The 27525-nt window shown below is 30.6% G+C and overlaps 1 protein-coding gene across 1 annotated transcript in view; it reads left to right on the forward strand.

Annotated features, from left to right (window-relative positions):
• Nucleotides 1-27525, forward strand: part of LOC126744564 (gamma-aminobutyric acid type B receptor subunit 1) — a 371298-nt gene that overhangs the window by 191612 nt on the left and 152161 nt on the right. The gene's annotated exons all lie outside the window — the stretch shown is intronic.

The following is a 27525-nucleotide window of genomic DNA, read 5'->3' on the forward strand; positions in this document are numbered from 1 at the left end:
AAAATAATCCGCTGTATAAATAAGAAATATTATAGGATCTGTAAAATGTCTTATTTTATATTTACTTTAAGTTTTTGATTAGGCTAAGTGATTTTTTAAACTCTTAACGTAGTTTTTCCTCAGTATACATTAAACGGAAAAAATCTTAATTTTAAAGTAACAACCGAATCCAATTTACAAAATTAAATTACAAAATAGAATAAAATACAAGAATACAAATTAGGTTTAATAATAAACAAAAATTATACCTATCTAGGATCATTATTTTTCCAATATAACTAGAGCCTTTCTTAATTAGTTGATATTTTTCTACGCAGGCAAAAAGTCATTCTAAATACTATTGCGTGAAAAAGTTAAGCCGTAATATAATATATTTACTTTTTTTAATACCTAAACTTTTCAGTGTCTTTTTGAGTATAAAATTTGATTAATTTATATATCTCATCCTAAAAGATGAATTTCGCATAATTTTAATGGATATTTAATAAATCCTTTTTATGTTTTAGTTGATCATTTTAAAAATATTTTAGTATTAGTGCCAATTAAAAAAGGTTTACGTGCAAAGGCATAAAAATACGAGTAGATCAAAAGTTTACTACACATTTTCTCTGGCCCTATTTGCAAACGCAGCCTCGAACTGGAAGTTACTTTAACTTTTAGTAATGGATAGTGTAAACTTTTGTAAAAATTAGTAAATAAATAGTACATTAAAAGCAGTACGTAAAAAAAGTTTTTCACAATATAAATCTACTTTTTAGGATTAAAAAAGCAATCTCATTAATAGTTTACAAGTAATAATATTTTAACACAATTCATTAAATAATCATTAAAAGTTTTATCAAACATATCCTACAATTCTTAAAAATAAGATATAATACAATAATACATACCAAGCATATATAATATATTACTAGTCCGTATATAGCATATTCCAGAGGCCATAATGTGGCATTGTTAATATTAGTTGAAGCATACTATTTAGATAGAATTGGCCGACTAACCATACCGAAATTAGGATCGGTGCACATGAATGGGTTTAATTTTCTGCCTGATTTGTGAGCCTTCATTAATTAAAGCTAGGGTTGCTTAAGGTGTGGCTCAAATTCAATATTAAGATTCAATCAGAAAGTCAAGGAGTTATGCTAAATTAAATTAGCCTAGAGAACGTAAGTCTAGTTGTAAGTAAGTCTAAGGATATGGGCATTTTAAGACAAAAGTTTTATTCTTACTTCAACAATATATTTATACTGCATTTTATAACACCTGGTTTATTCAACTTTTTTAACGATATTTTAGAAATGTTTACTTTGTCGATAGAAAGATCTTTTCTTGTTTATACCTAGAATATCTTATAAAGACTATACATTTACTTGAAATTTAGTTTACAATTTTAGGTTGATAGCATTTTAACGACTATCATATTAAATAATTAGTTAACGTTTTGCTAAAAACTCTTTCCTAGTTAAAGATGTATCGTTACTTAGCTAATAAAAAATTTAAAAATTAACCATTAGCCAAGTACAATTAAACTTACATGATTATTGGACAAAGATTTCATGCATTAATCAAAGTTCACTACTTCTATTGCTTTTTCGACTAAAAGTTTCAATTGTACCTTGTAGCCAAGTATTTCAGTTATATTCTTACTTCTGCTTTTATTATTACCAGACTTTTTAGTTTAGAGACCCATTTAAATTTGGCCAATTGTTAGCATTGGTGCAGCTTCTTTATTTACTATCTTCCCTTAAAATACACTAATGTTTCCTCGGTTTATAGGGTCAAAAATATTGAATTATTTACAGCAACTGAGGACTAAAACGTAAATTTTTCTTTAAAAGTTCTATTATGTCTTTAGGTCTATGAGTCTTTTAAGGTTTCAAATTGCATTACGATTCTAATTTCGATATAGTCCAATTTAAATATATTTCCTTAAAACCTATTTTATGAAATTCTCCGGATAGTCTCGAGAACTGGGAAAATTAATTACAGCAAGCGATGCTTCCAAATAAATTGGTTATTGATTATTAATTTTCTCGAAGCATTATCGTAAGTGCCCAAGTTTCCTAATGTTTCCTGTAAATTAGAATGGAAAGAACTTCACTGTTCCATTTTAGGGAGTTTAAGAGTTAATGACAGTTTAGTGTATACATGAGAATAATAATTGCTATAAATTGGTATTGTTTGCATTAACAAGTGAATTAATTTATTAGGTTAGAAAGCGATAAGTTACGAAATGGAAGTAGAATTATTGTATGTGTTAAACTCCTTAGTCAAAGATATTACTAAAATTTAACTGAAGTTACCAATAAATTAAATTAGTTAAGACTTCTAGGACTAAGGGGAACATAAAAGGACATTACAATGTTTCTTTATTTTTGTAAATAATAAATGCAAAGTGGCATAATTTAAATGGATATGAAACCTTTTTCATTATATTTTTTTTTCAGTAAAATTTGATTTTTTAAATATGTTGAAAATTTTTTAGACTGTTTTTACACGAACATTAAAAGTTAGACACATGCGGTTTAATATTCTTTGTTCAATACAGTGTGACCCAAAAATTAAAAAATTGCGTTACACTTTAGATTAAATGATGAGCTCCATTTTAATTTTCAGTTTTAAGTAACATTTGTTTTATAAAATATATACCTATCTTCAATTATTGTGGAAATATTTGATTTTTTAATAAAATTCTAGAAAAGTGATAATAATCGATATAATTCCCCTGATACTTTGCCTTAAAATTAAACAACTCTCCGAATAATAAAAAGATGAAGAACAAAGTGTTTATTTCCTATAAAGAGGTAAATCAATATTATAAGATCTTGCTGAAATATGTGATGAATGGTGTTCATCTAACTCTATGCAATAATAAAGATTTGAATCATGTCCTCAGTTATTAGTGAAAATTTCGCTTTAGTCCGCTCCCTCTGGCTTCGTACTAAGAACTTTACTTCTCAAATACCCCAAAAAAAAGTTATCTAAAGGACTTAAGTCCGATGATTTCGGCGGCCACACAATAGATCTACCGATCCTCCGATTTGGAAAATGGATGCCTAATAGCGGTTGTCCTGGAGCCACATATTGTTGGAAATAAGTGCCATTTTCTTTGTAATTAACGTCAATTTCAACTCTTTTGGTAATTCTTGGTCCTATAGTATATTTTCTATTCTAGTATTATTTTCTAAGTCCCGTTAAGGAATAACGAAATATCTTACAAAATATCATTTTTGAAAATGCCAACCAATACATTCAGAATATTGCAAATCTATAAATTATAGCAAATTTGTTGGCTTAAGTTCTAGTCCATTATTATTAGGGGAATTGTCACGTTTTTCCTTTTTTATATTTTTTGTTGAATTTTTGTGCCATGTTATTGTTTTTTATTACAAAATATGTTATATAATAAATATGTATAATTTTATCTAATTTCTAATATTTGATTTTGTTTTAGTGTAAGGTTTTATTGTAGTTACGTGTGTTTTTCTGTTTATTATAGGTCTGATGATGCTTTATTAGCGAAACATGTCACCTGATTAATTAAAAAGACATTTTGAGACTGAGACTTAGAGTTTTCATTTTTTCCCTGAATACTCCGATTTAAACGTCGCACCTGATTATGGATGGCTTTATACTCGTTTTGAATAATTCCAAATGCTTCGTCCAATGTCCAAGTCTTGCTCTGTTTCTACTGGAGTTTCGTAGAGCAAAGACTTTATTTCCCTACATGAAAAATCTATCAACTTTAATCAGGTGACCTAGAAGGCCAAGTAACTGCGCCAACTCTGGCAATACAACGGTGCCCAAACCGCTGAGCCAAGTTCTCATGTACTTGTACAGAAAATCAGCAATAATGCCTACTCATCCGTTGACAGACTAACGTTGCTGATGTTGAAAATCATCAGCTATAAAATTTTTAAACATTGACACTGATATTTTTGAACAATTGTTGTAATGGTATCATGTACAAAGGCAAAAATTAAATGCGTTAAATCCTATTTAGGTAATTCATCGCCTTTCTAAATTTGAACGCGTCTTAGGGCCGCAGTGACACTTTGCCGAACATAGGTCCCGATACTCAAATGTTTTCTACTGTTGCACTGAGTAACCCCTAGAAGTTTGATCCCATAGTTCTGAAACACCCTTTATAATGGTGTATAGCATCTTTTAAAATCCCTAAATAACGATTTAGGAATTCAGTTAATGTATCTCTCTGTAGGATAATGATCACAAAAGTGTTTGGTATAAATCCATAGTGACAAAGTTTCTTGAGAACTAACTTATGGTGGAGGGTATCACTCACAAGCCTTGCTTTAATCCAAAAGCACTAGCGTACAGTTACAATGTCATCCAACCTGAAGCTGTAGTGAAACCACGTCGAAATCTCAATTGAGTCTTAGAAAGCAAATTATTGTTATCAAAATAGTTAATTATTCGTTTGTAAATTAGGTTTTTAAAATATTTGATTAAAACAGATAATAGGGCTTTAGATCCCAATACAGATAAGTTTGGCACTCTTAATACAAAATATGTGTTAAAACTGGAATGACACTAATGGAGCTTAAATCATCTCCAAAGAAATACATTATCAACTCCACTAGCACTAGATTTTATTCATATTATTGCCTGTCAATGTCAGCCAAGAGAGTCAAATCAAACCTGTCCTCTAACGAACTCTGCTGTTACCGGAGTTGACAGTTGCCGTTCTGAAGCAACAAAAAAGTAGTTAAATTATCCTGAACTTTTTTAAGCTATTGGGAAGTTGAGAGCAATTTCTCACAAGCAAATGTAATTATATATGAGACCTCAAATTTTCTTAACTACTTAGCTAGCGGCTACCTGCTTTCATAATTTTATGTCTATTGACTACAGCAGCTAAAAATAGTTGGATGACCAGCGGGTTCGTCCAACTTAACTACAGAAGAAGTTCATTAACTTGATTTGTTGATTAGTTAAGTTGACTAAGAATGAATCCATTCAATATGCATACTGATCAGGGTAACGAATTCCTTAAAACCACAAAATCTATACAACTTTGCTAACTTTCAAAAAAGGATGTTAGCATGAAAGGTCTTTATAAACAAATTAAAAATCTGGATTTCTGAAAAATATATCTTGTATTAACTACGTGGATATTTGTTTGGTGTTTGTCATCCGAATTACGTCATATCGAGCTGTCTATCGTTTGTCAGTTGTTTAGTTCAGTCATTTATTTTGTTCTAACGAGTTTATGTTAATTGGTGCTGCAGTGTTTTTTATATGCGTTTTTAATTGGCGAACCTGTACGACTATCATTTAAAATTATGATGTTACTATTACTAACTGATGAGCTGTAGTGTTATTATTGAAGCAAAGTTTTAGACTTTCAAAAATAGTCAAATATTTGCTGCAGTAAAAGAATGTATTATTTTCTTTTACGCATTCTTCTTACTACCATCCATTAGATGATAAAGCTTACCTCAATCTTAGATGGTTTTTGACACCCAACAAGTAAGCAATCAAACATAAATGAAATTTGGCCCCTAGGCACTGATTACAATCTATATTTAATTTCTTTCAAATTTTGTCAGATATTAATATTTGTATCTTTAATCTTTTACGGTTTGTGGTAATCGATATCAAAAAGAATTATCAAAATTTAAATTAAGAATAAAGGTTGAACACACATTTGGAATATTAAAAGGCAACACATAAGTTTTGCTATGAAGTTTTGGAAATGAATAAATGAGATGAAAAATGACAATGGATTGTTGGGATAAGGAAGAAGAAACATATCTGCAACTTATTTGTTAGGAGTAAATAATTTTTAAACAAAGTTTTTTTTTTAAATTAAAGCTTGTTTGGAATATAATACTTACCTTAATTAATATATAAAAATAATAGGATTCACATTTTATTTATATATCAAATATTGCTAACAGAGAATGAGACTTTTACAAAAACAACCTTAAATATATAGAAAGTTTAAAAATTTAAATTATTTAGTGTACAAAAAAAAATTATATAAAAATAAAATTTTATTAGGTTTTATTAAAGGTAATCTGAACCAATCTGGCCTCTACTGGTTGAGTCTTTTCTTTTCCTTTTTTTAGTCAGTTTTTTAGTATGCCATGATTTCATAATGACGTTTTATAGCTCTTTTCTCTTAATATATTTTTCCACTCTTCACTTGTTCGTCAAAGAAGTTTCTCTATATTGCCTTGACCTATTTTTTTCTAATTAAAATTTTTCTTATAATAAACTTGTAGATCCAAGAATTTTTGTTTATTATTTCTCTTTTACTTCAGTACCAATAAAAAATTAGTTTTTGTTAATTTTTATAACTATGTGGTTCTATACGATATTTTTCTTTGATCATCAAGCTACTCTAAATCTTTTTCTTAGTTAAAAAAATGTCGCATTTATATCTCGATTTCAAGGTTCTCTGATAGACCAAATAAATTAATAGTTGCACCAAATGCTCCTTACAAAAAACAGATTTAACATCATAGATTCAATGTAACTTTCTTATTAAATTAACTTGATAGACCCGAGCTACCAGAATTCACTGCAAAATTGAATAACAAACAACTCTTGCCTTATACCCTATTTATAATTTATCCTAAGGATAGAATCTTATCTTTCTATCTTCTGTAATAAAAAAAAGTTCATCTAGCCACTATTTAGTAATTCTATAGGAAAAAGCACAAACGATAACATAAAGACGCTTATACCGTCTTACGGCATCTTACTCGCTAAATTATGGCTCAATATTTCTAAAAAGGCAATGAATGTCAGATGAGCATAAAAGTTACTTTAGCCTATAATTATTGATTTATGCTCATGTAAAAAAAGTGCCTTGACTTTTTCTTTAAGTAAACTGTTAGTGGAAAAACATACAATTTAATCAAATAAAGAGAGTTTTATGTCGCAAAAAATATATGCTTAATCCTTAAGAAATTGCTACTTTAAGATGAATCCATTTTTATTGTTTTTTAGAAGCCTTCTCGGTTTCATTAAATTTACCATACACTCTTGCAGATTTTGCAAATATTGCTACTATTATAAAAAATTATTTAAAAACTTCATCGTTGTCATCAGTTTTTTTATTTTATTTCAACAATAGCTATATAGAAATCCTATTATTTTTAAATAAACAAAACGTAAGTAAGAATTTTATATACATTTTAAATAACTTTGCCTACAAAAACTTCCTAAAACTTCTACCCAAAGTTACCGAAAGCTTTTAAAATTTTTTCGCCAACGAATTCATTAAAGTTAAATTGGAAAAATTGACTTTCCGCCGCTTAAATCGCCGGCTCAAAGAAAAATGTAAGCACGCCAATACTTTTTCAATTTCCGAACGATAGGTTTTGGCTTCGATAATATCGTTTTTATGTAAAACTCATTCAAGTCAGATTTTTTGATCTTAGGATTTTATTATCCGATTTCTTTTTTTCACACATAGGATCTTAAAAAATACCATTAAACATAAAACAAATAAAAAGTGATAAAAGAAAGTCGTTAATAACTTGGGGGGGAAAAGAAATGCTTAAGAGTTTGGCATAGACAGCAGTTGGAAAACTCGCATATATTCTCAAAGAACCGAAGATATCAATTTATGTAAAACGAAAAATATATATATGTATGGTGTCTACGTACTACCAGTTATTTTGTAGTGGCTCGAAACAGTCACCATAATAAAGAAAAATGCAGCTACGGGTTTGTCAACGTGCAATGATACGATGCTAGGATGAGATACAGAGAAGAGCAAGAAGAAGTGGATGCTCTCGGCGCAAAACAGGCCAATATGGAAGGAATTGGAAGGTCCTGTGTCCAGCAGTATATTAATACAGACTGATGAAGATGAAGAATCTTTCACCGATATTTTGGCCTCAGAAAAGTTTTGTGTAAGGTTTATCCCAAACAAGTTGACTGACAGAAAGATAAAACCTGTCCTGATAAAAGGTGGTATTTTTAGTGAGAGGCACTAGATAAGCCAAATTAATAAAAGTCATAATATGGAGATATAGATAGAGAAAGCAAAGACAATGTCCATTCGTAGCACCATCCGAAGATCTAAAAGACTTATTTCATAGAAAAAATTATTATTATTTATAAAAAGATCTATTTGATTTTTAAAAACTGACTTTAGCATACTATTAGCATTTTTAATGATAATGAGAAGAAAAAAAATTGAGAAAAATCGTATTTTTGAGCTTTTTAGTAAAATTACATTTTTTTAAATGGAAACCCCGGGATATTCTATTTTTATCTTTTTAAATTTCAAATATTAAAAAAAAGTTTATAATGACTCTTCTTCTAGGTTACAAATTAATAAAGTTATGTGACCCAAACGGAAATAGTTAAATTGTATTTACAAACTTTATTTTTACCACCAAATTATAATCTTACAAAATAAAATAACAAAGTTTTTTAAAGAACATGCTCGAAAACACCACCTTGTTCTTCAATACATCAATTTGGGCACGTTTTTCAACTGCGCGAACTGTCTTAAGTATGGTTCTTTTTTCCCTTATTGCAGTTCTTAAAGCATCGATGTTATCATATCTTCGCTTTTAAATTTGGCTCCTTAAGTAACCCCACGATAAGTAATCAAGTGGGGTTAGACCTGGGAGGCCACTGGATGGGAAACCATATGTTCCTATTCCCTGGTCATTAAAAATAGTTCTTAGAAAATGGTAATTAATGCGTTTCTTAAATTGCCTTACAATTATTCATTGAAATAATATCTGCCTGAAATCGAGGATCTCACTCTTGTGAAAGAGAGCATCGGAGGAGTAATACCTGTTTTTCTTTAAGAATATTTTTAATAACCATTTTTGCATTATTTTTAATGGTTTTAGATTTCTTCTTACCGCACCACCCCATTTTAAGTTAAATATGATTGGATTAATGCCAAATATAGTATTTTTAAATAATAGTAGTCAAAGTATTTTTTTAGTTCTTTAAACCTATTTATCCAAGATCTTAGCTTATTTGTTACATATGTAATGTAATTATTTCATTTTAAACTAGAATCTAGAATTACACCCGTGATTTTTTTAGTTCAGTTGATTTCTAGAGCTTTATTGGGAAGAAGCACTGTCAAGCTATTAAAATGAGGCAACAAATCCGCCTTAAACCTAAAGGGACTAAGGAATGTTTTGTCAGAATTAATTGAAGAATTGTAAAATTCTAATAGTTAAACCACTTAAAAATAATTACCAAGTCAGTACCAGATTTTTTTTTAAAGCTTCCCAAGACGTATTTTTTTAGATTATAGCAGAATCATCTGCAAAAAATGTCTTTTCAGAAGACTAAAGGTTAAAAACATAACTAATATATAAACTGAACAACATGGGCCTCAAAATTATCCCCTGTAATATTCCAACGGTGACTAATATTTCTGAGCTGACGGTCCCGTCAATATCCACGCACTGCATTTTATTTGTTAAGTACCTTTCAACAGAGCCAAGGAAATTCCTCTAATACTTCTCTTATACAGAGTGGCCAATAAGTATATCAACCATGTCGAATGCCTTAGCCAAATCTGAAAATACAGAAAGAACTTTTTCAACTTTGTCTAGAAAATTATATAGAGCATCATCAACATTTGCCAAAGCATCATCAGTCGATATTCTCTCTTTAAATCCATATTGTTTTTTGGATAAAATGTCAGGTTTATTTAAGAGTTTGACCAAACGGCACTTTAACATTTTCTTAAATATTTTACTAATTGTACTTAATAAAGAAGTTGATTTATAGTTTTCAACATCTATCTGTGATTCGCTCTTATACAATGGTTTATTTTTAAAATGTTTGGAAAATAGCCCTCTGATAAGCTTTTATTCATTAAGAATATAAGGGGTTTAGCGAAATACTCTAAAATTGTTTAGAGATATTAGATTTCAGTCCACCTTGACTGAAATCTAATATTATGTGAGTAATATTAATATTTTAATAATTATTTCTGTTTCATTGGCTGGCTCCCAAAATAGCGTATTTGGATTATTTTTTGCTCTAATTATTACATGCCGATAAGGCTTTATTTTATTTGCCATTTTTTTTACAGCAATATATTTTTAAAATATGTTGCAGTAATCTCTGCTTTTTCTTTTTTATTGGCTACGGTTTTATATGATGTTTTAATTTCAGCAACTTCTTTAAATTTTCTATTAATTTTTGATTCGTGATAATTAAAAACTTGAGGTTACTGGATCTGGAATCGAAGCTATGGGGATATTTTAACATATTTTGATGAAATTCGTGTTTTTTGTTAATACACTGTAATATTCCCGATGTAATCCATGGTTCTTTATTGACCTTTTGCCATAAAAAAACACCTAGGTAAGTGTTTCTTCAGACATGAGACAAAATTTTTATTTACTTTGTCAAGATTAGGAGCCCTATACACAACGCTTTAATTTTTATTTTCAAAAATATTCTTTAATATGTTTAAATATTCCTTATTTAAATCAATTTTTTAATAATTTCCGGCTTGTTCTTGCACATTCAAATGAGGATCTGCTACAACGTCAAGTATAAAGCAAAAATAGTCAGTATTATATGATTTAAAGATATTTTCATCTTTACCACGATGTGCTTAATACAAGTATTACTATCGGTACGCGTTACTTCATTTATGGCTGATCAAAGCCATGTTCACCTATATTTTCTTTTATACCCTTCAGTTTCATCAGTTTCATTAAAAAGAATAATATTAACATCAGCCGTTCATACATACGTGTCATATCTTTGACTGTAACTAGAGAAAAATGTGTTTAATTTTTGATTGAAGTCTTTAATAAGAGTGAGAGGTGAGCGATATCTAGCGGGAATATTAATTTTTATTTTAGACATTAAAATTTTTAGATTAATAAATTTAAACTCATTTATATCTGCGATTTCAAAATCATATTGTAAGTCAGTTTCATTAAAAAAAAACACCAAAACTTCATTAAAAAAAAAAAAAAAAAAAAAAAAACTTAATCTAGATATACAAAGGTACGTTTAATTTTATTATTTGACAATGTTCTATCAATCACATTCAGCTCACCTCAATTTAATAAGTCAAATAGGAACCCCTTTCGTGTAGTATCGGTTTGACGTTTTTTTGGCACTGTTGACTAGACACTTTAATAGACGCAACTAATATTTTGTTATTTAGTAAGATATATAATTAACAATACAATATTTTTGATACTTCATGGTGTTTCAATGAAATCCCACCTTTCAGTCTGTAAGCCGGCCACAAAGTCAGCATAACTATCCTCTTCCTGCTTTTCCGTTTCATCTAAACTACTAGAGAGATTTTGCCAAATTCTTCGGTATATCCCAATTTTTCGGTATATCCCAGTTGGCATTTCTTGGAGCAGTAGTTAAATTCAATTCTTCAGCGTCATAAATACTTATATTACTAGGAGCTTCTGCTAGTGCTGATATTTCTGCAGCTTTTGCATCAGACGAGTCTGCTTCACCTTCACATTGACAACCGCCAGAGTAATCAAAGGAAGGTGTTTCATCTGAAACATTTAAAAATGGAAAACTTTCATCGGCAATTTGGGATTGGTACAAATCGGGCTCAACATCATCAAGGCTTTCATAACTTTTATCTCCACCCTCTATGTAATCATTAAGAGACATGGCACTAGCTTCATTCCAGACATCTCCTTCGCCAACATCATCCATGACGCCCTCAGCCAAATCAAAGTCAATCGTCGTGCAATAAAGAAGTTGACAGTGAAACGCTGACAGTTTTAAGGATTTTTCTTCAAGATCAGAAAGACCTATTGGAGCGTGAATATCGACTACAATGTAGTAAGTTGGGTATGTCGTTAAAGAGAGAATTAAAAACTCAGGCCAAAGATCGACTTAGCAACTTATACATAGATACACCGGACAAAGAAGAGATGAGGCGAAAGCTCAACGAACAAGTTGAAAGATTTGAGAAAAAAGAATACACCACCAAAAAGGAACTGTCAGACATTCAACTAAAGAAAAAGAACGTAGAAGGAAAAATTCAATTTTTATTAAAAAAACATCCTTCACTGAAACAAGAGATTAATCGAGCCACTATCGAATTAGAAATTTTAAGTCATAAATATAAGGCTGAATTAAAACAAAAGGAAGCAGAAGTACTCCTAGATGACCATAAGGACAAATGCGTGACGATTGAATACATGACAAAATTTATTAAACATTTGTATCTATCAGTTGGTGGAAAATACACGATGCACCCGAAAGTGTCACAAAGGACTACGATAACTTAGTGGCCACTTTAAATGGCAGAAAAAATTTTAAATTTGAAGAAGTTGCTGGGAATTTTGTGGCAAGTGAAGGTCTAAACAATGTTCTATTTCTAGAATCGGCCATCGGCGACGAAAACAGACGGAAACGTAAAATCGAAACAGACAGCCAAATTTCTCTGGACTCGACGTTTACCTGTAATGGAGAAAAAGCAGCTCCCAAAGCCCCATGTTGAGAATTAATTCGCAACTAGTAACCGAAGGCTCTAAAGGTCCCATAAAGAGATTTGCTACCGGAGTCTCACCGAGGTCGAGATCTAAGCCGAGGCTAAAATGTTCCACTAAGATGAATATCACCAACGTGAGATTAGGCAGAATGGATTTGGTTAGGAATAGTATTAAAAAAGCGACTGCAAAAACTATTACCGAAAGACCGAGATTTAAATTTTGAATTATCTTTGGTTCAACTTCTGAGAGCTTGCCGAAATAAGACTTACTAACCATCCTGTTTACTGAGCTTTTGCAATATGTAATATGTTTTCCACTTTAATGCTGCTTAGAATGATGTGTCACATGATAGGTATTTCAATTTTTTTTAAAGAAGATATTAAGGGTGGTTCGTTTTGCAATGAAAGCACTGTATAACGGTAGTGTCATGATTATTGAGGTTGCCTCCATTAAAAATTAAATTACAATCTGGAATTCTCAATAACTCTAAGTTTTGTATAATAAAAGACTCTGTAAGTATAATTGCTGCAAAATTGTTACTAAATCCCTGCACAAAGACTTAATCTAGTTTCTCACTTAAAAAATATCATGTAATATTTTGCAATCAATTTCATTCATCACACCCAAGATCCTTAATCAGTAAATAATAACAGTACAATTTCAAAAGAAACCCTAACAAAAAATTAAATCACAGCAAGATAAAGGCAACAAAACTCAGTAAAACCATTAATATTTCTTATAATTAATAGAAATTAAACCAAAATCAAATTAGGACTAAAAATTAAAATCAGAAATAAGGCTAAAATTCAATTTGATACCTCTTTGGATTTGGAGTTAGAGGATCAGTTTTGCTGAGAAATAGAGAACTTTTATTAACAACTGGCTCTAAGAATGTTCAGTTTTTTATTTCCTTAAATGTGTAATCGTCGTTTCCAATAATAAGTTTTCAGTTTATTATTTTTGCCGGAAATTTTTAAATACTTATAAAGTGTTTTGTTCTCAGTTCGTTTTTCTTCAGTAAAATCCTAGGCGATACTAATATTATTGCCCTGTAGTTTTTTTGGCATTTTTAATAGTATCTCTTACTTTGTATTCTTTAAGGAATTTTAGTTTGTCTATTTCTGTTCTCTTCAACTCTAAAAAAAATGCCCAAGTCGTTTTTTTCAGTTTTAAGGTGTAGTTTGTTATTTGGTTCATCTAACACACTTTCTTTCAGAGATGCAGAATCGATTGCTATAATTTCAAAAATTATTAGTCTTTTTTTCCAAGTTTTTTTTATTGTATAGAAGGTTTTTATCTCATTTCTTGATTTACAACCTCCAGTGACACTAAAGTTTTTCTTAGACTATCAATTTCTTCTCTGATATTTCCAACTCTAATTTTTTTCTAGTTATACAACTCAACCAACTCAACTGGCATCCCTATGAATAGACCAGGCGAATTAGACTTTAATAGTGCACAAATTGCTATCCGGAAACTGACTGTTGAAGTTGGTAGAGGGGTTTTTCAAAAATTTGTGAAAATATACCTTTGTAGGTCTTAAATAACCTCAATTTTTTAGAGATATGTTTTTTTTTCGGAAAAAACGTTTTTTTTTTTAAATGAAAATTGTACTTCAGAAAATCATGGTACAGGGTTCATCCGGGGCTCATTTTTTTGTTTTCACATGTACTTTCTTATAAAATAAAGAAACTATATACTTTTCATTTGAAAAAACGTCGAAAAATGCAAAAAATCAAAAATGATTTTTACAGCAATAAATTTTTTAAAAATTGCTAATTATTTATTTAAATTAGTTAAAAAATTAAAAAAACAGATTACACCATTCGATTCTACGGAAAAAAATTCAAAAGAAACTATGTATCATTATTTTACCGGAAACTTAATTGGGCACATTTGGGCTTTGTACACCGTGTAAATAAAATTATAATATCTTTATTTAGCAAAAGCTACATTCAATAAAAACATAAATAAAAAATAGAGTAAAAGTATAAGTTGGCCATAACTGTATCAGGACACTCCGGTTTGTCCATGGATGGTCTCGGTAATCCAGAAACAGCATCCCGGTTCCAGAAATATCCTATCAGAGGTAGACCATAAATTAAAACTAGACTTAACCTAAACATTATTTTAAACATTATTTCCTTGCCCACTTATTAAAAGCACAGTTAATTGTTGTTTGCCTTATAATAATAAAAATAATGTCGACTCAGGTTGATCGAGTCGGTTCGGTTGCAATCAGCCGATGACACACATTTGGAACTTGGTTGACCTTGCTGACTAGACACATTGGTCCCCCCGTGTAACACTTAGAAATGCTTCGGTAGTTCCAAGAAGCTCTAACCAGTATACCGGTTGGCCCAAAAATACCCAGTCAACAGATAAACCAACAATCAAGATGATGATTGGAGCGGAAACAATGCATACTATAGTAAAACTTAATAAACTACATAATTAAAATAAAATAATAAAATAACAAACACAATTTTACTTATTCATAATAAATTTTCTCAAGAGCCCTCTTAACTGATTCAAAGTAATACAATTCTTGATGTTAGCAGGCAAGTTGTTAAATAGGATTAAACCTTTGTATAGAACTGAATTATGCATTTGGGTTGTGTTACATCTGTCGACTAGTATGAAGTCTATACGATTTCTCGTATTATAGTTATGTATATCTCCAAAAACTCTTAATTTATTACAAATATAATCGGGGAGCATCTGATGTTTTAATTTAAAAATAAACAAATAAACGTTATACAAAATTCTTTGATGTACAGACAACATATCTAGGACACCCAACATAGAGACAACAGGCGTGTAACGATTACAATTTAGAATCAATCTCATAGCCCTATTTTGAATTCTTTTTAGTTGGTCAATTCTATACTGTGGCAAGTTAAACAATAATGTTGAACAGAACTGTAAATGAGGAAGAGCAATTCATTCACATTCTTACATATTTTCTCGATTTTCATAGAAAATAATTGTTTTTTGAAAAAAATACAAGAGACAAAAATTATTTAAAATCAAATTGTCTACAACTTTTGTTCAAAATATTATTCGCAAAAATCATTAGTTTGTCAGTTTTAACAAAAAAACATGCAAAAAAGTCAAAAATCGTTTTTAACATTGTAAATTTTACAATTATTCTTATTAATTTGTTTGAATTTTTATAAAATTAAAAAAACTAATTACATAATTTAATTCTACAGGAAAAAGTACAAAAGAAAATTGTATTATTTTTATACGAAACTAGATTTTTATTATATGTAGCGTATCACAGCTTACATTGTGGAATATTACAAAATTATATCAATCTTTTTCTTTTAGACAAAATCATAATTTCTTGCTTATGATCCGTACTTTCATTGAATTCCGTGCTTCCTTCATCTTCATACTCTTCTTCAATATCACTGAATTGTTCTTCACATTCTGGATCCAAATTAATACTTGGCGGCTCTAATTCATAGGAAATATCCTCGGAATCACTTAGATCTTCCACAATTTTTTCAGTGTTACAACAACTATCTGAATTCTGACATTTTACACATAATACCGTGCATTTTAATCCGTGTTTGCGGCATCCGCATCTATTTGTTGAGCAGCTTGTTTTTGCAATTACACGAGATTTTTTCAAGAGCTCTTCAGGTATGACTGCGATGTCAGTGAAGCGAGGCACGAGTATTTTAGAAGTATCAACTATTTCCTTCCAGCCCCATTTAGTAGCGCTTAATTCATGTTCCAGCCAGGTTTGCAGTTGATAATACGTCTAAAACAGTGCTGGCTAGCTGCTCCAACAGTTGGAGGTAACTTTTCCAATTGAAACCTAGATTTTGCAGTCAATACCTGGTACTGCTGAAATCGCAAATCATCCAGAGATGAGGTTGATTTAGTTGAATTGTAAATAGATGCAATCAATACACAACCATTTCGAGCAATAAGCTTTGGATCAGAATTCTGTTTATAAAAAGGCTGTACTAATTCAGCTAAATTTGTATTTTTTATGAACGACTCGACTGTTTTCTTCTTTCCTTTTCCAGCAAACGCAGGCGGTGAATCGCAACCGGTGAAACAGTGTAAGAATGCAACAATTGAACAGTAATTTGAGAATTTGAAACTATTTGATAAATATAAGCAGTCACTTACATTTTGTGATCCTGCTTTTAAAAAATAAACTGCAAGATTTTTGACATTTAATTGATGTAATAAAACTAATAAATTAATATCTTGAACAATAATAATGACAGTTTTTTTATAAATTTCTGCTATTTCTATTGCTGTGTGAACGATTAAAACATCTGCGTCTTCTCTAAATTTGTTTGATCGAATATCCATCAAATTGAAAGTCTGCAGACAACCTCTTTATTAATTCAACTTTTTTTTTGTCAATCGACAAAAACTTGTCTTGTGCAATTGTTATTTTAGTTTGTGGTTCAATATGAAAAGAAGGATAACTCGACGTATTTTTTCATCGTAAACGTTCAATAGTTTTTTAAAACCGTGTTTATTCAATTTTCTTAGCAACTTAAAATCCATCGTATTTCAATAATTTTTTAAATTTATATCATTAACCTGTTCTATCACAGATTTAACCCAACACAACCCTTTTCAGTCTTTATTAGCTCAATGCCCTTTAATTTTCTTTTAATGATCAGGAGCCTATTCGGGCCTATGCTCGAGCATAACATAAATGGATACGAGCAACAATTCCCTATAAAACCTAAAGAACCTTTACCGTTGGTCTGGTGGACCACTTTGACTATTAAACTTTTGAGAGCTGATCTCTTGCATTTAAAGCTTTGACCTGAACATGACAATTTAATTTTTAATAGGACATAGTAATGAAACATTATATTTTGTTTATTTAACATCAAACATTTTATAACCCAATAAACAACCACCTTTTTAGTTATAAATTCTATAGTCTATTTCGAAGCTTGCATCAAGAACCCCAAATTGTTTCTGGACAATCAGCCATATAGGACGTTTAAAAAATATGGTAATAGGACAGTGTGGAGATGGAAGGAGTACTTCGGAACAAAAACTGAGCGCTGCAAATCCAGGATTTGTACTACCGGGAATATTTTCTATCTCAGCAGCGATCTTCACAATCACGCTATGGTCATTAAAAATACGATCTCGAAAGATTTGTGCTATAAAAGTGTTAATGTTATTAATGATATCCATAATCAGTATCATGAGTTGTTTAAGTAAGGAAATAGTTAACTATAAATATAACGGACTGGATGCTTTGATGTAGAATTAAAAAAGGCATTACCATTTTACCAACACTCTTTATTTCGCAATCGATATCTATTGCCCTAATGATATCAAGAGAAGTCAAGGGGCATATAAAGAACTTTGATAACCCTTTTGTTTGAATGTACTTGTTTATGTAGGGTATATTATATTATTAGGCTTTGATCTCCCTCAATGTAATTTTATTTTTAATCTCCAAATAAACTTTTATATTTATATTGTATACTTAATTCTTTAAAGTACACCCAAAAAAACCATAAAATACAATTGTATCACAAATTAGTCTAACCCAGATGAATCGATTTCTGTAATTTCAAGAAAGTGGTCTCAAGTAAACCCCATGAATGACCAATATTCTAGCCTAGAAAAAGCGGCTGCAGGCAAACCGCATGGATCTTTTAAGTATTTTTTTTTATCTCAATTGTATATCCTACGTTAATGTAATTTGTATGATGGTCAAATGAGATGGTAAAGAATAAAATAGAAAATTGCATACGAATAAACCGAAATGATACGAGTCACTGGCAAGATACACGAAAGTCGTTATACCACCTTAAGGATTGGATTCATAAAAGGGTTCTGATGTAGAGCATCCCAGATATAACGCTAAAAACTGTTACATATTGTTAAGTTTATGTTATGCTTTAGATGGGCATTATTTGACCGATTATAAATAAATATCTTCTTTTATGAAATTATAGACAATAGGTCCAATTAGCTTTTGAAAAATGAAAACTAATTTTAAGCAAAAAACATCGATGTTCATGCTAAATTTACCTCTAATAATACCACAAACTAATAAATTATTTAACATGGATAGGTTTTGATGTCCCTCAGATTTTAATTATTCAATTTGCTAAAAATAAATATTGATTTTTGCTGTGAATTAAATAGTGAAGACCTTACTCGTGTTTTGACCTTCACCGCAAGGTCTTATATTTATAGGATTTTAATAAAACACCTAAAAAATCATCTAATATAGCAGGTTTTTAGTCAAAAAAAACATATTTTTTTCTATTTGGCTTTGAAGGACCTAAAAGCAAATCTCTCATGTCAACATCCAATTTCGTCACTTGACATCTGATTCCATATGCGTCTCCCGTGAAATGGGAATACGAATATAGCATTATTTATATCCCAAATGATATTTATACGTCCGTGACGATATCGAAACCATCGTGATTTATTCGCGACGGGACTTTTTTACAGTTTGCGGGATCACACGGGATTTTATTTATGACGTGTTTTCGAGGGGAATTTTGAGTTTATTTGGATAAGTGCAAACATTTTTTCAAAAAGTTTTAGATATGGAATTTGTGTGCCCGTACGAACGCAACTTTGAATAAAAAAACTTTTTTGTTACCTCATCATTAATTTGAAAACATTATGGAATGTTTGAACCCTTTGAAGAATATTAGTACATATTCAGACTGAAAGTTCTGGGAGTTCTTGAGCATTTATGGAATTAGGTTTGGAATATAATACTGTGACTTAAGCTCGGTTTTCATTATGAGGTAATTTTTTTTTCTAAAAAATTGAATGCAGCAGTATTAAACTGTTACAACATTGCTCTAAACTTACAATCGCAATATCGTAATAATCGTACTATAATCGTAATTTCTAGGGTTTTGCCTACCACTGATTATAAGTTTATCGGGCCAAGATAGCTGATTGAGTTGCTATTTTTTACTATACAGTGTGGCCCAAATTGTGTATACATGTATGGGTATCTTGGAAGCTATAAGAGATATAAAATTGGTTAAATAGGAGAAGTTGTAAGGCATTTAGTTACCAATTTAGTGCCGCTTTTAGAACGATTTTATCTTTTTCCGATTTTACAATATTTGGAAAAAATTAAAAAGTTGCATTTTTTAAAAAGGCCTGTATTTTTTTTTATTTCAACGTATTTTTAAAATCTGTAAAAACAATATTAGGAAAACTTTTTAAGGACAACACATACCTGAATTCAGTTTTTATTTTCGACGTTTCGGTTCTGAGATTCCATCCTCAAGTTCTTTTTTTCTTATAGCAGCCATTTTGTTTTTTTGCTAAATTAAAGAGATTTTTTTTTCCTTTAAAATGATGTATAACACTTTATGAAAATATCTATATTATATGAAGAGCCAGGGGGAATAAGGATGAAAGTTCATGAAACATAAAATCGAAATATCGATAAAATTAAGTTTGAAACCATTCTATATTTAGCGTAAAAACTATTCAATGAATAAATATGTACTATTGGGTAGCTGAACGGCGTTACTACCCGAAAAAAAATTGTAAGGCTCTAGAATAATTAAAAACAAAAAATTCTAAAAGAGATCGCAAAAAACTGAGAAAGAAAGATGAGGGTCCAGTGACTTTTATCGATATTTCCTCTTCTTATCAAGAACTGATACGATTTTTCAATAAAAGCTCAATTTTACAAAATAAATCTTTATTGTTTGGTGACAAAATGGAGACTACGAAATGAAATAGAAATTCTCAATTGTGTGGCAGACTGCAAATGTACTCCTGTGGCGATTCTCCACAAAATCTTGCAAGCTTAGTTAGATCTTTGAACTTAGCACCTGATAAAGGGAGTAGACCTGAAACAAGACAAACTGGATAAGGTAAAATCTCATCGGAAAATGCATACAAATTTATACCTTCGTAAGAAATTCCAGGTTATTCAAACTCCCCCCTATTGTTTGGCACCAATGGTTTTCCGACAATATCAGCTGACTGCCACTCCCCGTTGAATGTTGTCCGGAAATACACAAGCCTTAGATTTTCCTTTGAAAATTTTATTTCCCTAATAACTCTAGTTGGAAAGGGACATTTTTTTTGTAAAATGTATTTAGAAGCACTTCCCATTGCCGGAAAAAGTGTTGTTGAACATTTTCAGTTTTAAAGGACGACGGTTTATTCCGATTTGACTCGAAAGCCTCTATCCAGTCTTGCGGTATTTCTGCTCTATGCTTTTGATTCACTGCGGCGAAGTCCTTGTCGCACTCCATATATGAATGGCCTCGAATCGGAAATGTTATTTGAATAAAGTCCAAACGTTTCTAAAAATGTATAACATAATGCAAGTATCTAAACATAGTCCAGTTTGTCCTGGGCATGAGTCACAGAAAATATTTAGTTTCCTCGTTTGCTGATTTAGATGATTGTACAGCAATAACGAACAAACATCCGAGCTACCCTTTTTGCCTATTACTTTTGGATAAGTATAGAAAATAGCTTGATTATCCGATAAAATGTGAATAAGAAATGTGTAAGTTGACAATTGACGGCAATAATACACGTCATTTGTGGAAATGTTTGGAACTGGTAAGTTCTTGGCATAATCGACGCATATTGATTCCATTTTCATTGTCTTTTTACTCTCATTCTTCGCAGCTGTTTTCCTTTTGTAAAAGGTATCTGCTTTCCTCAAATAACTATCTTTATTCAGTTGCAGTTTCTTTAATTCTCTGAGAATTTCAGCAGTACTTTTTTCCGTCTATGAGAGTTTTGATTGAAGATTTTGTATTTTAACGTTTATCTCGTCACAGAAAGAGCAGCTATCTGAACGAGGGTACCCAAAACTAATGTTGAAGTTCTTGTTAAAAATTTCTCGATAGCTGTCGTAAGATAATTTCATATCATGATGTTTTTGTTTAAACAGTTTATGCGTTTTTGCAACATTTAGGTCCTCCGATAGATACGTTTTCTTGGACTTACTTAAGCTGTAATGGCTGCTACGGGATTTGAAAGACAAGATGTGCTGCTTTACACACGAATTATTAAATATAATTCGTGTTATTAAATATTAAAGAATTATTAAATTCACGCAAAATTATACGACGCGTTTCTTCATTTACAACAGAAAAACATTTCAAACTCTTACAGTTACAATCACTGCCAGTCTCAAGAGATTTCAAGCGAAGTTTCTTTGTAGCATCAGAAATACGTCCATATTTCCTTCGTTTTTTCGTCAGAGCGCTAGGCAAACTATTCTCCATAACCTTAAAAATGCACGTGTTTACAATATTTATCAGTTATCACTCACAAAAACACAGTCGCACTGATTTAAAAGTGATATTTTTATAATATTATGAAGTAATATTTTTAAAGGCGCCATTCAATCTATATGGGACTCTCAGCGTTTTTTCCGCTGACGCATGGACTTTCAGCGTTCTTTCCTAGTACATCTAATTTTATTTCGATTATAACTTTGGACTGTCATCTTTGTTTCTTCTTATACTGTAAGCCGACAAAATAGAGACTACAAGCATCGTTTTGCATTGAATACTTTATTTTTCGTTAAATGTGGACTTTCATCGTTCTTCCCCCTGACTCTTCATATACTTTTATCTTTTTAATGACGTTAACAAAATGGTAAAGGCACCGCTGGAGCTACAGAGTTTGAACCGGGCTCCTGTGACACATCGTTTTTTAATAAATATGAGAATATTTTTTACTTTTCTCTATAAGAAATAAGACGTTGAAATTAGAATAAGATTTTTTCAAAATAAATTTATTTATCTATAATTTGCCTTGTGTGCCTTTTTTTTTTTGAAGAAACGTCATATTCCTTTAAAATATGCACAATTTCAACTGAGTTTTTTTCTTAAAACGCGAATTATAAGATATATGTTACTGATAAAATGGTGGAAGTGCTACTGTACTTTTTAAGGTCTCGTTATGCATAAACATTTATATAAATCTGATAAATTAAGGGTCTTAATTGTATTTTATTAAAATTTTAAGGCCTTTTAGAAAATTCTTATTAATCAGTCATTTTGCGACTTCAAACTATAATTTTTGAAAATATTGGAAGATAGTTTTCTATCTATAATCTATATAAAATCCTAGATTTTTTTTAATATATTTTACTAAAAAAAACGTTGTTCGTATCCAGTAAGGTTATGCACATTTTAATGAATATTGAATTTATATACCCAAGTTTTTTAATAAAAAATAGATTTTTCTACCTAGGACTTTTTTTAATTTTAAAAACTTTTTGAAATTAAAAAATAATAAAAATCAAATGATAGCTTTATATTTGGGAATTAAAATTCCAATTTCGTTGATATTCTCTGTGAGATATGTGTTTCACTCACTAAGTCCAATTACTTACTAGATCTTGTATATTATTATGCATAATCAAAACGTTTTTCTTTGGTGTTTTAGAAATATAGATGATTTGACTTATATACTGACTCATATACAGTTTTTATCAAAAATATTGTGTATATACATACACTACACAGACACTACATTTGGTATTATTAAAACGTCTCAAGCAAATGTGCAGTTGGTGGATTCCAAAATATCTGACAATCTTGACAAGGGTGGGAAGCTATTTTTCTTCCCAACATTTGATCAGGATTCTTTCATTAATATTGTGTTCTCTATCTAAATTGATCAGAAAGTGTGTCGAATTTTAAATACATAATTCCGTTTGTTTTTTCAATTTCTGAATTATTTTCGCTATATATACCATGTCATTTACTAGTAAAATACATAAATCATAATACCAAACCAAGTTTGCACAGTCTTTTATTGCTTTTACCATTAGATCTCTCATTAGAACGCACTGCACATGATATTTTTCCAGACAGAATTTACATATAACTGACTTTGACCTAACTATAAAATTATGAATGCATGAAGCGCATATGTCAACCTTTGACAGCATCACATCCACGCATCGAAAAGCCTAGACAAGTGTATAGACAAAAAATCTCTGGAACGGACCTTAGACGATATAAATGTACTCCTATCAAGGTCACTTGAGGATTAATCATTATTGCAACTCTTATACACACACAACAGGCGTTTATAAACGGCTCAGTATCATTATTTATCAACGAAGTTAAAAGTAATTAAAATAAAATGTATCACTCAAAATCTAGGTAAACTGAGTGGAATTAAATGGTTTAAGGTTTTATTTTATATTTGCTGCTTTCTGATTTACGTATTATCTGTGCTCACATCCCTTTTTTGAAATTAAGCAACATTGTGCAGAAATTCATTTATAGGCGTCTAAGGAATTCTCTACCTTTGTCAGTATGCATATTAATGTCATTTATTTGAATAAAAAAAATAGGCGACCGTAAAAACAACTATTTAGATCTCTACCGGCTTTAGATATAGGAATAATTTAGTTTGCAAATTTGCAAACGAAAATTATATTTTCAACCCTCTCTGAAATTTAAAGAAAATTTATTGTGTAATAAGAAACCATTTGAACCATTGAAATGAATAAGTTTCTCTGGCTGATTATCTCTCGTTAGAGCAATATTATTGATTAATAGAAGTCGTGTTAATATTTGATTATATTAAAAGAAAAGCAAAATATCCTTTTAATCAACTTTGCCCTTTAATTTAATCCAATATTAAAATTTAAATCTTGGTTTTAAAATGCTTCACAGCACTTAAGCACAAGTAACTTATTGTTTATATATTTTCCAAAAAAAAATAAATAATTACAAAAATTTATGTCATTCTTTAGCCCGAATCAAATTACTTTCGCCTAAAGGATTTTTCTATTTTCCCTATAACAAACTGAAAATCCAAAACCCGGGTTGCTAGTGCTCTAAACAGAAAGCAAGATAAGACAAGGATTACGGAGGGCAAAGCGGCCTATACAGCTCAAGAAGAGATCCAAATTTAAGTATGTCATAGTACAAAGGATAAAGTGAGGCTCGAGGTCGCACCAGAAGCCCTCTCTTTATCTCGAATTGAACTACTATGTAAATGGTATTAGGGAGATCTGCAGTCGGATCTTATTAAGGTGACATTGTCGACATGTAAATGTAAAATTTCGGTCGTCGGATTTAGTTTTAGGCTAATAAAGGTGAACTAAAAAGTAGTATTGTAAATTTATAATTTATTACGATACTTTGGTCTATACAACAGAGATAATCGAATTGAGGTAAAGCGGTGAAATATCATTCAAACGCGAAATGCGATAACAAAGCACCACGAAATGCGGATAGAGGTACAGTAAACTACAAAGATAAATTATCGCTATACAGTGCAACTCATTCCAGTTATAATTATTGCAATTTATCGTCCCTGATCGAGAGAAATTTTAAAATAAAAACAAACCTGGACAACTTTTATCTACATATCAGACCTACTATCCATGGTCTACTTACCCTAAAATAGTAAACTTTAATTGGCATCTATAGGGTCCCAAATACTAGCAAGATCTAGGGCTGGAGAGCAGGACATTGTCTTCCAAGCCTTAAAGAGGTATTTGCTATGTTTGAATGTGTAGAAAACATTCTAAATCCTAGATACCGCAAAAAAATTATTCCAAACTGCTAAGTCAGCAGACCAGCCATTAAGTCGAGATGAGCTTTAAGTTAGTAGTAGACTCTATGAAGGATATTGGTGAAGGAGGACTGTAGAGTACAGGTTGCCCAGGTGCTTGGCCACTTAGGTAATACTAGTACTGAGAAACTAGATCCATTTGCTAGACTGGGACTTATAAACGGCGTAGTTAAATAGCTAGCTGTGGAGTCACTGAAGAGTCTGAGTTAGGCTAAGGTACACATATTCCGACCTTACTTTTAATTAGACTGACACTGACCGTTAAGATACCATCTCCATACTCTATTGTAGATATTTCGAATTGCCCTTAATATTGGGGGAGGAAAAAGTGCAGACCAAGTCATCGGAGCTTTCACGTGCACTAGGTTTAAATATCTTGATAATACTATAATAGTTAGTTCTTTGGTAATAGTCGGTGTGGCATGATAAGTCTATCAGATGAACCATGTGCATAAAAACCGCAATAGCTAACGGTTTTGTCTAAAGTGTTAAAAAAATTGTTAAAGTCGTAGACGTCAATCTGATTTTAAGCCAAATCATAATTGTACAACTGCTTTATAAAAAATTACAACTTATATGTCATTTGATACTGTTATCTCACAGTACCAATTAATAAAATATGATCATTTAAAGGGCTAAATACCAATCTTTCATTGATTTAATTGAGAGACTATAAAATGCGATCAAATGAGTGGTTTGGTAGGTATTTACACAATATTGGTAAGGGTGTGGTGAATATTAATGATCGCAGATTTGTTTGCAGAGATTTAACTTATAGTTGTACCTTTGGGTTGCTTCTAATAATTATTTTAACGGGAGACTTACTGTAAATAATTGTTTTACGACGCTTAAAATATTTCTTCTTAAGATATTAAAAAATTTCTTACGGAAAATTCGGTTCTGACTTTTTATTTATTATTAGATCTGTTCTATTTTGAACAAAAATTCATATATGTGGCGCTAATATTTAGATTTGGAAGAATTTTTATGCAAAGTAGAAAACTGATCCGGAACCTTCTTCAACTTTTCCATTATGTTCCGAGATGCCGCGAGGTATTCCGCTCGGCTTATCTCTGTTGCACTTTCGGGTCTAAGTAACGGATGAGATGATTCCCGAATGTGAGAGAACATTAGTATTTTAACAGTAGAACAGTAGTATTTTAGTAGCGGTTGGGTCGTTACCATATCATGTTACTGGAGTCAAATTACTAAAAATTGTTGTTTGAACTGAGATAAACCTTTAAGGTACATGACATATTTAACATTAAGATATCTTAATGGTTCAGCTTACGAATGAACTCTGATCACACAGTATATATCACATCACGTGTTATGCTAATTTATACAGTAGTTTAAGTTGGAAGTAGGACAGTCACTCTTAAGAGAAATTTTGTACTATTATTCCTACTTTTATTAGTGCTTATTAATATTTACTTAACGCTTCTTTTCACCTTTGTAATGTTTGTACGAACTCCTATTAGAACCTTAGGGCAATAAACCAATGTAAAAATAATACATTTTTATTTGACCCGGACATAATGCTCTGACTAGTAATATGACATTTTTTTGTAGCGTTTACTAAGATAGGAAGGTAATTTGACTCTAATTTTCCAACGTTAAAAATTTAAAAACAAGTTGAAACTATTACCATCTATATTTTCCCTGTAAAATGCGATAGGTTTTAATTCTTCCATCACCAAAGCGTTTAACGAGGTTGATTCACAAAACTGCTGAAGTTGTTTTCTAGTTTTTCAGTCTAAGCAAGATACAACCGTTGCGACTAAATCCTACAAGGTCCGACCAAAATCTAGCATAACCTAATTGGATATTAGTATTTTTTTATTAAAAGTTAAATAATTATCGTTTATATCTAGTATATAAGTTAATAAAGCCTTTATTTAAGTATTTCTTTGTACATACAATGCAAAAACATATCAAAATGTAAGTTTAGCGAAGTTTAGACTCTTGGCCATTCTTCCACTTGGTATATTCGAGTTTAAAATAATCTGATGTATATGTCCTCCACATTCCTTATTATTTAATTATTAATGTGAGACTGTGTTATACAGCAAAATAATTTCAATGACTTTATCTTTCTTTAAAATTAATTATTTCATGACTCAAATATTCATTCACATCTTGCATGTCAACTAATAATATTCTTGTACTAATACTACACTTACAAATGAGTACCTATTTGCTTAAATTTCTATCATTATCCACTTTTTCCGTTAGAGAATAAAAATAATAATCATCATAAAAAGCTTTTATCCAAGCTTTACTCCACAGGTGCTATTATAGGGAAAACTTCCGGGTTTCAGGTTAATGCGTGTAAACAACTGACAAAGACAAAGTATACTTTCAAAGTTTTTTGGTGAACGTTAAATTGTTTTTGAGTTATTAGCATTTCAAAAGTGACGCCTTGGATACCACAAGAACTATTATGTTTTCTTTATGGAACCCCTCAGCATATTTGAAAACAAATTGTTATCAGAAAATA

Source organism: Anthonomus grandis, chromosome 14, assembly GCF_022605725.1.
Source record: "Anthonomus grandis grandis chromosome 14, icAntGran1.3, whole genome shotgun sequence".
Classification (NCBI taxonomy): Eukaryota; Metazoa; Arthropoda; class Insecta; order Coleoptera; family Curculionidae; genus Anthonomus; species Anthonomus grandis.